This window comes from Salminus brasiliensis, chromosome 5 (genome assembly GCF_030463535.1).
Source record: "Salminus brasiliensis chromosome 5, fSalBra1.hap2, whole genome shotgun sequence".
NCBI classification, from domain to species: domain Eukaryota; kingdom Metazoa; phylum Chordata; class Actinopteri; order Characiformes; family Bryconidae; genus Salminus; species Salminus brasiliensis.
Window position 1 is genome coordinate 3146160 of NC_132882.1, and position 15090 is coordinate 3161249.

A 15090-nucleotide genomic window follows, 5' to 3' on the forward strand; every position below is an offset into this window, starting at 1 on the left:
ACCAAAATGTTGGGGCAGATTTATAAAATGTGTAGCACAATAATAATAATAATAATAATAATAATAATAATAATAATAATAATAAAAAGAAAAAGAAGAATCCATGCTATGTCAACTGATCAGCCATAAAATAAGTACCACTGAGAGGTGAAGTGAAAAATCTTGGCTCCTGTGAAGGGGTGGATATATTAGGCATCAAATGAACAGTCAGTTCTTGAAGGTGATGAAGGTGCTGAAGCAGGAAAAATGGAAAACAAGAAGTGTAAGAATCTGAGACACCTAGACAAGACCAATTATAAAGTCACTCAGTGGCAGGATTGGAAAGCCTCTGAGTAGCAGTGTAAAGTCACTCAGTGGCAGGCCTGGAAGGCTTCTCTGTAGCAGTGTAAAGTCACTCAGTGGCAGGCCTGGAAGGCCTCTGAGTAGCAGTGTAAAGTCACTCAGTGGCAGGCCTGGAAGGCCTCTGAGTAGCAGTGTAAAGTCACTCAGTGGCAGGCCTGGAAGGCCTCTGACTAGCAGTGTAAAGTCACTCAGTGGCAGGCCTGGAAGGCCTCTGAGTAGCAGTGTAAAGTCACTCAGTGGTAGGCAGTGGCAGGCCTGGACAGCCTCTCTGTAGCAGTGTAAAGTCCCTCTGTGGCAGGCCAGAAAAGCCTCCAAGTAGCAGTGTACGGTCACTCCGTGGCAGGTCTGGAAAGCCCCGGAGTAGCAGTGTAAAGTCACTCCGTGGCAGGCCTGGAAAGCCTCCAAGTAGCAGTGTAAGGTCACTCCGTGGCAGGTCTGGAAAGCCCCGGAGTAGCAGTGTAAAGTCACTCCGTGGCAGGCCTGGAAAGCCTCCGAGTAGCAGTGTAAGGTTACTCAGTGGCAGGCCTGGAAAGCCTCTGAGTAGCAGTGTAAGGTTACTCCGTGGCAGGCCTGGAAAGCCTCCGAGTAGCAGTGTAAGGTTACTCAGTGGCAGGCCTGGAAAGCCTCTGAGTAGCAGTGTAAAGTCACTCAGGGGCAGGCCTGGAAAGCCTCTGAGTAGCAGTGTAAAGTCACTCAGGGGCAGGCCTGGAAAGCCTCTGAGTAGCAGTGTAAGGTCACTCAGTGGCAGGATTGGAAAGCCTCTGAGTAGCAGTGTAAAGTCAGTAAGTCCCAGGCCTGGACAGCCTCTGAGTAGCAGTGTCCTACACATGTGTGTGTGTGAGTGTGTTCACTACCAGATGGGTTAAATGCGGAGGACACATTTCGCTGAACAGTGTACACTGTACAGTGACAAATACGTGCACCTTTACCGTTACCTTTACCTCCTAGGCCCAACAATACGCTGCAATGTAATCTCACTCTAGTGGTGTGCCTGGAGTCACTCCAGAAACTGAATTAGCAATCCAGTGAGCTTCCGCACACAGTCAATCCGGCATCCGACCCAGCAATCCAAGAAATAAAGGAGAAGGAACAAGCTTTTTAACTTTTTAAGTTAAAAAAAATAATTGATTTTATTCCAGGTCTATTTTGGAGCATTTCCATTTCCATTTCCGAAACAGCAGCTACTGTGTTCAAATTTAACTTTACTAAAATTAGGGCGAGAACTAAAATTTGTAACAGTGTGCTTTAGGACACTATTAAGTATGTTGGCCATTTTTTCTCTGAGCGTGTGACTTGTAAAGTTGAATGAGAGTGTGATTTTGAGAGCACTAGGATTTCCCTAAAACCTTCAGAATTTCTATTGAACAGTGTAGCTCACTATACTGGTTGGACATGGACCTAATGCATTGCTGGGCTCTTTATTACTAAGCAACAGACAGTGGCAAGTCAAGTTAACAAGACAAATTATGAGCCACTGAACGCTGTGAATGTTCGATATCTTTCCATGTAGTTTGTTAACAGTTGGTTTAGGTTGCTCAGCAACATCAACAATTCTTAATGAGATCAAAGGTTAATCCACAAAGCTTTTATTAAATTCAATTCAAAATTCAGTTTGTGTGTGAATGGAGATTTAAACACAGGTTAATTAATCACATGTTTGTTTATATGACCAGTGCTGACACATGTGGTCGATGGGGAAGTATCCCAGTTCATGTGTGTTTAAACTAAATAGTCCCTCCCTAAAAAGTGCAAGTAGGGATACCTTTCAGTCACAGCCAATTAGATTGTTTGAGATAAAACTAAACACAGCTTTAAAAACACTGATATTATGAAACCCCTTTTTAGATGCAGGACTGTTTCGGAAGTCTGTCCTCGGTCAACACCAGATTCCAAACATTCATAAGACTATTCATATCGGATCTCCACTGTTTTCTGTTTATAAGGAATTCATTGGGATTCCTCTAACGCTGTTGGCCTCTGTTGTGTTTGGTTGTGTCTTTGCAGATATTCCGATGTGCCCGAGGTGGATCTTTATTTTTTCCACTCTTCTCGATTCATTATTTGTCCAGATTAGCCAAACGATGCTATCATTGTGGGCGAGCGCATCTAAGCTATGCCTAATGGGCTCGCGTCTAGACGCCCCATTCCAATTACCCACTGTAAATAGCTTCTGCTGCTCGGCTCGAGGGGACGCTTGTTCAATTCAATGCACTCCATGTTCTCACAGTGACTTTATTGTGAGGGTATTTTCTCCACATTAACCCGACATTTACTGAAGACCAACTGGCAAAGTCAAGGGAGGATCTCAGTGTTACTCCAAGACATCACACAGCTCATCTGCATGGTTTAGTGCAGTGGGTTAATTACTGACCGTTAGCCCTTTGAGCTCTAAGTTTATGACTGGTCATTACAGAAGCATTCTTTTATTTGATGTGAATTATTCCTGACTAACTGAAACAGGTGGAGAAACTGTGTTTAAAGTTCAAGTTATAAACACTCAACCCAGCCCACATCAGTGTCTGTAAGTAGAAAATTAGGTGTTTTATTTTGATCTGATGTTTGATGTATTTTTACATTTTTGTCACATTTGTGTCATAAAAACAAGCAGAAAAATGTCATATTTTTAATAAAATAAAATAACATTAAATTAAATAACATAATATAAAATATAAATGTGTAATAACTGTTTCTTGTCATTTTAAATAAAAGTTTAATCAATATAAAATCAATTATGTAACACAAACTAAATAAAAAAATAATACATTATCAAATGTAAATATGATGATTTTTATAGCTATGCAATTAATTATATAATTGATATTATTGTAATGTACGTTTGATTTAAAAGATTATTTAAAGAACCATATAAACATATGCTGTGTCAGTGAGAAGAACCATTTATCCAGGCAAAACTCCAAACATTAAAACATTCTTCATACACCCATAAAAAATAGGAAATGCTTGAAATAAGATGCTTATATGAAAAATAAGAATGCTTATAATCATTATTTAAACTGGTGGAATTCTTTGTAGACCCTTAATAAATGTTTCTTCAAAGGATTTTTTTATAAAAACAAAGGTTCTTAATATAATCCATACAGAAATGTCCCTTTTTATAGTTTTTAAAAGCGGAATTATGGTCAACATGATTTGGTTATTTTATTTTATTTTATTTTATTTCTTGTCCTCTTGCTTCATGTATTATTACTGATTCCTGTAAAACTGCCAGTTGTATATAAAAAGCTATATAAATACATCGGATTAGATTTGATAAAAATGTACAAAAAACTGTTCAATTCATTTTTAACTGTTGAATTTAAAAGGTGAGTATGTATGCAAATACATGCAAATACAAATACATTTTAGTACATTTTAATAACATATATCCTGTACATCTGCACTCCTGGAGTGACACTCCTACTGACACTTTATGTTACTTAAATACCAACATATGCACATATTTATTCAGTACTATCATCTGCCTGCTGATACATCCACCCCTTCTGCACATTATTAATGTCTTATTCTTAATAACCACACTGCCTTTCATCTCTGGTTGGTTTCAAATGCATTTTTATTTTTACAATTATTCTATTTATTGTTATTATTGTATTTATTTTATTGTATTACTGTTCTGTATTATGCAATTACTACTAGCTAAATTTCCTTTTGGATCAACAAAGTATCTATCTATCTATCTATCTATCTATCTGTCTGTCTGTCTGTCTGTCTATCTATCTATCTATCTGTCTGTCTGTCTGTCTGTCTGTCTGTCTGTCTATCTATCTATCTGTCTGTCTGTCTGTCTGTCTGTCTGTCTGTCCATCTATCTGTCTGTCTGTCTGTCTGTCTGTCTGTCTATCTATCTATCTATCTATCTATCTATCTATCTATCTGTCTGTCTGTCTGACTGTCTGTCTGTCTATCTATCTATCTATCTATCTATCTGTCTGACTGTCTGTCTGTCTATCTATCTGTCTATATCTAAAATAATAAATTCTACACTATTAAATATTCATTTAATTGACATCACTCTGTAGAAATCTGTTTTTACTTTGACATTAAGGTGTTTTTTTGTTATTTTGTTTTGTAAAAAGGCCAAATTATATTGACCATGATTCTGTTACAAAAATCATTAAAAAGGTAAAACATATTGATTTTATTACTTTTATAGGGGGTGAATACTTTTTATAGGCACTGCAGAAACATTACCAATTTAAAAAAATCTTTAAATGTTCAGACTGGTGGAAAATCATGTCTGAATGGTTCTTTTTTAGAAACGTTACTTTCATTTTCATTTTACACATTAAACCATCCATTTTCATACACATCTTTTTGGCTTGTAGTAAAAACCCTCAAAAACATTGTGCAAGAGCCTAAAGGTTAAGAGACACACTCTACACAGGTTCTACACACAAATGGGTTCTTGTAACAGCAGTAGTGCAACTGCTTTATTGGTCCAATAAAACTTTTCAAAACTTTTCCATCATGGAGAAGAACCATTTAAACCATATAAATGGTTCTTTTGGTTGAACCAATGACCCTTAGAAGAACCCTCTTTCTACGGGTGTGTATCTTGTCGGTGTCCAATGAAAAACACGTATTTCAAAATGGTTCTTATGGTTCTCCAGGTCATTTAGAGCATTTCTATTGGTCCATTCATCCAGAATTATTCAGAACAGTGTTCAGAAGCTTTTTCATTGGTCAGCAGCGGATCCTGAGGTTCCTGAAAAAAACAACAACCCAAAAATTCAGAATTTGTCCTTCATATCACCTCTATTGAAACCCACCAAGTGGCATTTTACAGAAAGTCCCCCCCTGTGACACAGTCTGCTTCTTCTGCGGTGGCGGAGATATTTGCTAACGGCGCAAAAGAAAAGTCCGCGGCCGAGGCAGCAAACCTGAAGCCATCAGAGCCGTCCGGGAAGATCACAAGTGACATCAAGTCACAACCTAAAATCTCAATATAGAGAGCACCTCAATCTTTCATGAGCTTAGCATCTCTTATTCATGGTCACACTGTGTCGTTTTTTATTTGTTTTACTTAATTTATTTATTTATTTTAGTTTATTTCATCTTCTTTTTTTGGACGGGGACCATGTGGCGGACTTCATCTGTGTGTGTGTGTGTGTGTGTGTGTGTGTGTGTGTGTGAGGCAGTGGAAAAGCCACACTGACCTTGAACGCACGGCAAAGGCGGCTTAAACTCTGCATCAAATCTGCGGACGTCACAGGGATCTCTGTCCACACAGGCATGCCGTCATCAGCTGGAAAGCACAGAGGATTTCAGAGCATAGATAAAGGAGAACTGTCCCCAAAACTACCCCCCCCCCAAAAAAAAAAAAAAAAAAACACAACAGGGCGCCTCGTACTACCCCGTCTAATTCCAGGGCCTCTGTAACCATCTGTTAGGTGCAGTAAAACCCCTCCATAGGCACTGTTACAAACCCAGGCAATCTGCCCACGCTGGCTTTACTGCGCTTTAAAGAGACAATCTGGAGTGTCTGGGTCAAAAGTTCTTTTTATAGATCTAACTATCCACACAGCAGTGGTCCCAAACCCGGATCCTGGAGGTCCACTGTCCTGAACATTTGAGTGCTTTCCTTGTTTCCAGCAAAACTGACCAAACTAATCAACTTGCACAGGTTAAAGTGGGCATGTCAAAGCATGGGAGACCCAAAACTGAGCAGGGTATTGGGCTTCCAGGACCATGGTTGGGGACCACTGTTCAAAATTTTGCCGTAGAATACATTTATTGAAGTTGTGTTTGGTGTATAAACAGTCAGGGCCTCTTAGACGAGTCATCAACCGTACACAGCATGATTTAGGGGGCGTGTTGGTGTATCTTTGCTATGGTAACGGTGGGAAAAGCTTGCCTTGCTCGGCTCGAAATGCTCAAAAGTCATGTACTGAGTCTCTTAATGAATCATGGGTATGTTTTTTTGGAGTAACGTGCAGTATTAAACCAATCAGCGTGTCTCTCGTCGCCCCCTTTAAGAGCCAGGTGCGGTCAGACTGACCTTGGTTGGTTGCTATTTCAGTGGTGTAAAGCATGGGGTGTACGAGCGTCGGGCTGCACGTGCCTGTGTTGACAATTCACCATAAGCCGATCTGCACCAAGAGCCCTTCCAGCTTCAAGTACGGCTCGGCTCGACCCGCCATCCTTTAAGATCCATGTAAGACGAGCGTCCAGACTTTTTACTGTCCTGCACCGAAGTGGTGGAACGAGCTTCCCCTGGGTGTCCGAACAGCAGAGTCCAACGCTCGCTGTCCTTAAACCCAGACTGAAGACCCTCCTCTTCTGAGAGTACTCAGGCAAAGAGAAGAGTATTATGGTCACCTTATTGACTTGTGTTTAGTAGAGTCTAAGATTAGAGGATCTTTGAATTTTTGGCCCGTTCAACCTCGCTGAGGTTCTTCTTGGGTAAATAACAAAGCTCTGAATAAGAGCGTCTGCTAAATGCCTTAAATGTAAATGCATAACTGGAACTAACCGCACACTGCTGTCGCAGAGATGGCCACCGAGTGAACAGGCTTGCCTATACGGACCTTGTTAATACTCACAACTCGAGCGATTTCAGTGTCACAGATAAATTTACAATCGGAATAAAATCTTGGGAGTTTTTCTAGAGTTGCAGCACATTCCCGTCTTCTCCATCGTTTGGTGTAAGGTGGTCGCCTGACTGGACGCCTGGATGCCTGTCCTTGAAAAAGAAGACATGTCAGAACACAAGTCATCACAGCCTTCTCAAACCATGTGGAGGGGTTCAGAGATCTCTAACAGACTAGATTATATGGTTTCTGGCTCTCTATGACTCACTATATCACTATAAAAAATAATAATAATTATAAACTTGGACTAAATTATGGACATAACTCAGGCTTGATTATATTTTTTTCATAGTTTAATAGTTTTAACTGAAAGTTTGTTTTAAGTTTGTTTTAATGGTAAAACTATAAATCTGATTTCCCACCAAACTCCTATTTTAACATGACCACCCCCTCAGCCGCTGTGTTGCACACACACCTCCTGATTTGTTAAATAATTAAACATTCTGCTGATATTATCGATTGGCCCAACATTTATGCAGGCGGATCGACTTTCTTGTTTTCTGTGATGAAATCTTTATTTCAGGCGAGAGCCTGTAGAAAAAAAAACACACTCAAAAAAAAAAAAAAAAAAAAAACCCAGAAAAATCCCAGGATGTAAAGTGGCAGATGGGGTTATCAGGCATCAGATCCAGGAACAATCCTCCAGTCGGAACTCACTTATCTGAGGCTCATCTTTCAGTCTAAGCCTGGGAGTTGCTTAACGTCGGGCTTTGCTGTTTTATGGGCTTCAGTGGGATCTCCTCTTTTAGAGCTGCTAAATGAAGGCTGCTCATAAAGCAGAGTCCAGGGTCATTTACCCTCCACTTCCAGCAGTTATGGAGGTAAACATACTGAGGGTAGGAGGTAAATACGCTGAATCCCCACTAAAACAGCAGAAATGAAAGCAAAGGTTCGTGTGAACCAAAGACTTCTGGCTGAATGTGAACCTGAGCGGAGCCGTCAGCAGCTTCTCTCTCACAGACTGGAAAGAGACTAAATGTTTGAAAGGGGAATTCATATTTACCATATTCAGACTGAAATCATATCAGAATTAATATTCAGACTGAAGCTCAAAGGAATTTTTGTTACGGTTTGTCACGGAATTATATGTCCTTCAGTTTGTGTTACATGTAAGTCCTTAACAATCCAGGGTCAATCAGAGTTGAAATATGAATCAGGATTTCAATCTGAATTAGACTCAGAATTGTAATCTGAATTAGAATCAGAACTGTTACCTGAATTAGAATCAAAATTGTGATCCGTACTGTTACCTGAATTAGAATCAAAATTGTGATCCGTACTGTTTTCTGAATTAGAATCAAAATTGTGATCCGTACTGTTTTCTGAATTAGAATTAGAACTGTTAACTAAATTAGAATCAGAATTGTTTTCTAAATTAGAATCTGAATTAGAATTAGAATCTGATTTTGAATATGAATCAGAATTACAAATGTAAATTAAAATCAGGATTAGTATCTGAATCACAATTTAAATCTAAAAATAAATCAGGATTTAAATGAGAACCAGAAGCAGAAATGGATTGTGAATTAAAATTAAAATGAGTAGTACTTAAAAATATAATGTGAATTCAAATGATACTCATAATCAGAATTAGAACTGGAATTAAATTAGAATGAGAGTTAAAATAGAATCAGAATATCAAAATTAATCTAAATTTGAATATGAATTAGGATTATGATTTAGGATCAGTATCTGAATCAGAATTAGATCTGAATCTAAATCTGAATTAGAAATATGTGTGTTGCCTTTGCCAAAGTCTCCCTTCTCTTATGTGTTAACTAGTCCGTGTCTAATTACATCTGAATGAAATATGACCATATTGATGAGAGTAAAGGTAATACATATCACTTGAATTCATTTAGTATATGCAACTGAATCATGTTTCTTGCAAGATTTTAAAATGAATATAGAAGAAAAAATAGAATCTGATTTACAATTCAGAATCAAAATGTGAACTAGAGATAAAATCTGAATTAGAATAAAAAAAATAAGAATTCAAATTAGAAGATTTAGTAAATAGTAAAATTGTAATTTTATATGAGTATAGAAAAAGAAGAATCTGAATTGGAATCAGGATTTGAACCAGAAGCAGAAATAGATAGCGAATCAGAATTAAAATGAGTATGATTTAGAAATAGAATCTGAGTTAAAAAAAGTATAAAAGTAAGAAATATTATTTGAATTGAATTAAAATTGAATTCAGAATCAGAATAAAAACTGAAATTAGAAAACATAGAATAAGAGTTAAAATAGAATCAGAATTAGATTCAGATTCTGAATTAAAATATGTGAACTAGAGATACAATCTGAATTAGCATTAAATATAGAATAAAAATAAGGACTGTTCAGAACTGTTATTTAAATTAGAAAAAGTGTAATCCGAATTAGAATCAGAATTGTAATCTGAATTAGAATCAGAACTGTAATCTGAATTAGAATCAAAATTGTAATCCGAATTAGAATCAGAACTGTTATCTGAATTAGAATCAGAACTGTTCTGAATTAGAATCAGAACTGTTCTGAATTAGAATCTGAATTTGAATATTAATCAGGATTACAAATGTAAATTAAAAATCTTTATCACAACTTACATTTAAAATGAGTATGATTTAGAAATAGAATCTGAATTAAAATAAAACAGTAAGAAATATTATTCGAATTAAAATTGAATTCAGAATCAGAATAAAAACTGAAATTAGAAAAAATTGTTGAGAATGAGAGTTAAAATACAATCAGAATTAGATTCAGAATTGTAATTAAAATATGTGAACAAGAGATACAATCTGAATTAAATCTAAATTAAAGCAAAAAAAAAAAAAAAGCTCCTACATGAGAATGACGTTACCCGGGTAGTTAGGAGTCTGACCCAAGGCCTCCTATTGGTGTAGTGTGGTGTTCTTGCCCAGCCATGGAATCGAACCCAGTCTGCTAAGGGGAAGGCGGGGTTAGCTCTGCTGGGTCTGGTCAGTCTGGTTTGCAGTGTGCAGTTAACTGGTGGCCATTCTGTCCTATTCACTGGAAGCAGCAGCTGATGAGGCTGGACTGCTCCTTTAATAAAGGAGGGACGTTCTGCCTGGACTCAGTGAACCCCAGCGGAACACAACTTCCTGCCTCTACACTGACGACATGTGATGGTTGTTACCTGGGGATGGCCTCTGGGACCCTGTATGTGTGTGTGTGTGTGTGTGTGTGTGTGTTTGCGAGGTGAGTTGATGGTCCAGAGATAAAGATAACGTAATGTTTTTACCCCCTCCCTCCCTCCCTCTCTCTCTCTCTCTCTGAGCGAGTGCAGTAGACTGAGAAAGGGATCAGGGGAATATCTAGATGAGTTTTGTGCCTCAGGCTCTGACAATTCGTGAAGGTCCTGGAGTCTGGAGATCCTGCTGGACACTCATCCATCTCCCCTGTGTCCATCTTGTCTCCTCCCTGCTCTCCTGAACAGGGTCTGCAGGTGTTCTCATCCTTCTATTTTTATCACTCTGGTCCTCGGGTTCGGCCTCCTCAGCCTCCTCCTCATCTCCCTCAGCAGAGCTCAGAGAGCCGAATGCTCAGCTCACTTTAACACAGTGGCCCCCTCTTACTGATCCCATTGACCCCATGCTGTGGGTGTTTTTGTACGTGTTTGGTCTTAGAGGTTCGGCGTGATGTGCTTTGTTCTGCTGAGTTACTCGGTGTGATTATGCAATTACATGTTTAATTACACAGTTAATTACATTATTAGACACATTAATATGCATCGCAGAAACGCTCAGGAAGGGTCAGGGCTGGCCCAAACCTTTATGCCCCCCCCCCCTTCATCATTCCATAGGTATAGATATTATGCAATACCTTGCGCCACCAGGGGGCCCCCAAGAGCACCAAGATATCATGATAAAAGTATATATATTTAAAAATAACATTTAGTAATAAAATAAAATGGCATTTTTATATTCATTTATTTTCATAGTTGGGACACCGATACTAGGTTGGGCGCCCGGGCCTTTAACCACCACCCAAGCGGCGGCGCATATCTGCATTTGCCCAACAGTGACAGCAGCCAACAGCATGAGTTTATTAACCTAGTATCGGTGTCCCAACTATGAAAATAAATGAATATAAAAATGCCATTTCATTTTATTACTAAATGTTATTTTTAAATATGTATATATTTATCATGATATCTTGGTGCTCTTGGGGGACCCCTGATGGCATTGGGGCCCTAAGTGGCAGCGTAATTCAAATATGCCTTGGGCGGCTCTGGGAAGGTTTGTCTTTGCTGTTAGATTTTACTTATAGCATTAAAGGAGCTCTAGAGTGTTAAACTATGTTAAGACTGTGATGTAACAGTTTCGAGGTTTTGGGATTGGCTTGTTTAACTGCCTCCTTTTTTGGCTTTTTTGGCTTGTTTTATTTACGCCCCCAAAAATTTACATAATTAATATTAAAAGTGAATCGAACCAGATGTCTGAAGAGTTTAATGCCTCCAAAAGCTCCGTCACAGAAGAAATTATTACACCAAATGATGATGTTTTGGTTATGAATGCACTTCCAGATGATTAAAAAAGCATCCATTTTTAAAAATCTATTTATGGCGAAGGGGGGGGGGGTTACATTTCTGCAAAATAGTTTTAAATATTAGATTTGCCGACATTTTCCCATCCTCAGCTTTCCATACTCAGAAGGCTTGCTCACTAGGTTCACTGGTGGGTTTGGATAGCAAAAGAAAGCTTGCACAGCTTTAGTGGTTCCCAGTTCCAGGCAGTTGCTAGGCTGTTGCTAGATGGTCACTAGGATGTTTTTTTTTTGCATTTTACATTTACGCCATTTAGCTGACGCTCTTATCCAGAGTGACTTACAAGGTTACTCGTATTACAGAGGAGGGCCAATGTAGTGTTAGGAGTCTTGCCCAAGGACCAAGGATTATTGACGTAGTGCAGCACAGTCAGCCAGACCGGGAATCGAACCCCAGTCTCCCACATGGGGTGGTAGCTCAGGGGCAGGTAGTGGTGTTATCTGTTGCACCACACCAACCATATTTTTGGCTAAGTGATTCCAATGATGCTGCTATGTGGTTTCTATTTGAGTTCCTTGGGTGTTGCTAGGTGGTTGCTAGGAAGTTGCTATGGTATCCCAGGTAGGTATTTCAGAGTAGTTTATAAGGTGGTTGGTAAAGTGTTGCAGTGTTATCCCAGGTGGTGGCTATGGTGGTTGTTTTGGTATTTGCTATGGTGTCTCAGGTAGTTGCACAACTTGAGGCCTGACCAGGTGGTTGGTTGGGGGTTACTGCTCTATTCAATTAATTGTGGCGCAAGAAGGGTGTATAAACTTTTGCACCCCATTCATTCCTATAGGAAAAACATCGGCAAGCAATCTGATGTTATGTGCAAACTGTACATCGAGTCAAATCGCTGTACATAAGCCCGAATGAGATGGTACAGTGTAATCAGGTGATGTGAAGAACACTGATGATCTGGGTCCAGTGGCTCCTGTAGATCCACCAGATCCACTGTCATTGGGGTGGATCTACATATTAGGCAGCGAGTGAACGGTCAGTTCTTGAAGGTCCTGAAGGTGATGAAGCAGGGAAAATGATCAAGTGTAAGAATCTGAGACACTTTGGCAAGAATCAAACTTTGATGTTCTAGACGATGACTGGGTCATCAGAACATCTCCAGAACATCAGGCAGGTCTTGTGAGGTGTTCCCAGAATGCAGTGGTCAGTACCGACCAAAAGTATCTGCTTCAAGGAAGGACAACTGGTGAACCAGTGACAAGGTCATAGGCACCTATAAGGCTCACTGATTCTCACAGAGGTCCCAGAAAGCACAGGACACCTTCAGAGATCTTGCAAAGCCCATGCCTTGACAGGTCAGAGCTGGTTGGTCATCACAGTGGGGGCTACACAATACTAGGCAGGTAGGTTTTAATCTTATGGCTGATTGGTGTAATAGCTTAGTACACATGAGCGTTTCTTTTATCTTTGTGTTTGCGTTTTCTCCACCATGCCTCTTCTCAGAGAAATGGCGCATGATTTTATTTATTTATTTATTTTTTACCATCAATTAAAATTTCATGGCCTCTGAAGTCTCCTGCTGACTTGCAGCATCTGTTGGTGTCGGTGGTGGAAATAATGCTCAGCTTAGCGGAGTGATAAACACACGAACACACAAAACGCCACCGCCAGCCTTCAGAAAGCCCAGTGTGTTTACATCAGAGCCTGACCCTGTCAAACAACCCTCACTCAGGCCCTCAAAGAAGGGGCGTAAACCACCGGCAGACTGTGTGGCTAATCAAAACCTGGGTCTTTTAAAGTTAAGTCTAGTAAAACCCTTTAAATCTGAGGACTGATTCTGTTTAATCTACACTGATGTCAGGGGATTAGTGCTCGGCAGTGGTAATACTAATGAAATGGCCCGATCTACCAGTGAGGGCTCTTCTGCTCTTAATATGCAGGTGATGACAGAAGGAGTAACCCTCAGTAGTTTCCTTTATGGATGATTCTCCAGTTTGGGGATGGTTTATGTCTCCAGGTTTTCCAAAGTAGCAAAATATTGATGTTTTTAAAACATTTTACAATGAAGTCTTAATGATTTTGTTGCATTCTTGTTAAATAAATAACATATTTAATACCTAAACTATTTATTTTGTAATAAAGTATTTTTTAACATACATGGCCTCGCCCCCAAACCCAAACTTTCAAACTTTGCTCCAAAAAAAAAAGAGACTTGACCAGTTAATTTAATATATATATATATATTAAAAGTTTATTAATAATCTAATGATATTTTATAATAACTTATAATAATATTATGATGCTATGTTCATATCTTTTCAGCTTTTGAATATTTTTGAACAGTATATATTACCACCCCCAACATTACCGTAATTATGACATATGCAAAATATGCAATGGCTGAGTAGATATGAATGTAGTAATATTATTATTATACGTTTTATTATAAAATCTCATTGGACTATGAATAAAAATACTGAAATATATATTTAACTGGCTACTTGCTATTATTTTATTGGAGCAGATAAGTTTGAAAGTCTGGGTTGGGGATGAAGCCATGCAGGTTAAAAATACTTTATTGCAAAATTAATCTAATCATGTATTTAAAAAAAAGTAGGGTTCACCAGTGATTTATATTTATTAAAAGTGTATCTTAGCTAGGAAATGCTTACAGGGTCTTATTTTCCTGAAAACATTGTCATTGCTGTAATACGTAACTGGTTGCGATGGTAATGAGGCTTGGTGAGGGTAATGACATGTTTATAGTTTTACGATTATTATCTTTTTAAACTGTTTGGGTATTAAAGTGTTTCTCTGGAAAACGCCAGATTTGTGCACTATGCAAAACATATTATATTTTGCATATATATATATATATATATATATATATATATATATATATATATATCGTCACTATCCAATGAGAAACACTCCTACTCCAAATTGGTAACTTTACAGGAGAGGGCAAAAATGCTTGTAACTATGAATAAAGTAAAATAAGAGTTTTTTAAGTAATAAGTAATTTAGAGCATTTCTATTGGTCCATTCATCCAGAATTATTTACACAGTGTACAGAAGCAGCTTCAAGGTTTAAACCATGGAGAAAACTAAGATGGTATCACCCTATCAGCTATCAGCACTATGCTATACTGTTAATAATAATGCAATTACAAAATTATTACTCTTTAATTAAACTGATGCTTAATAAACTCTGTTTACAGTTAATTTCTGTTCTGTAATGATTGATTGTCTGTTAGGTTTGATATCAAAAATGACAAAAAGATACAAAACAGGACTGTAAACACAATTTTAAAAATTGAATTGATAATAAAATCTCTTCTGTGTACAGAATTACTTTTGTGGGATGGATTGGAACCTGGGCTTCACACTTCACACACTCACTCAACCTGTTTTAATAAACCCCCAGTCTGAAATCATTCATATAAAATTATACATAATACAGAGCATTTTTATGAGTTAAATTTTTAATTTTTTAAAGTTTTCAAACTGATTCAATACCAGATACTCTGTGGCTCCGCCCCCCTATCTGTTTCCCTGGCCCGGATGATGGTGTATTTTTAACCCTCTGATTTGTCTAAATTAATTTTTAAGTCTAATCAATATTTAGTGTAATCAAGTTCTTTT

At 38.2% G+C, this 15090-nt stretch overlaps 1 long non-coding RNA gene across 2 annotated transcripts; it reads right to left on the reverse strand.

Annotated features, from left to right (window-relative positions):
• Positions 1-3039: 3039 nt before the first annotated feature.
• LOC140555439 (uncharacterized) lies at positions 3040-10111 on the reverse strand. Of its 2 annotated transcripts, XR_011979661.1 has the most exons (4): positions 9783-10111; positions 6425-7045; positions 5520-5608; positions 3040-5068 (listed from the first exon to the last, which is right to left on the reverse strand). It is a non-coding gene; the product is annotated as an uncharacterized lncRNA (long non-coding RNA). The 2 variants fall into 2 exon arrangements; XR_011979660.1 differs by lacking the exon at positions 9783-10111 and having other exon boundaries at positions 6425-8367.
• Positions 10112-15090: the final 4979 nt, after the last annotated feature.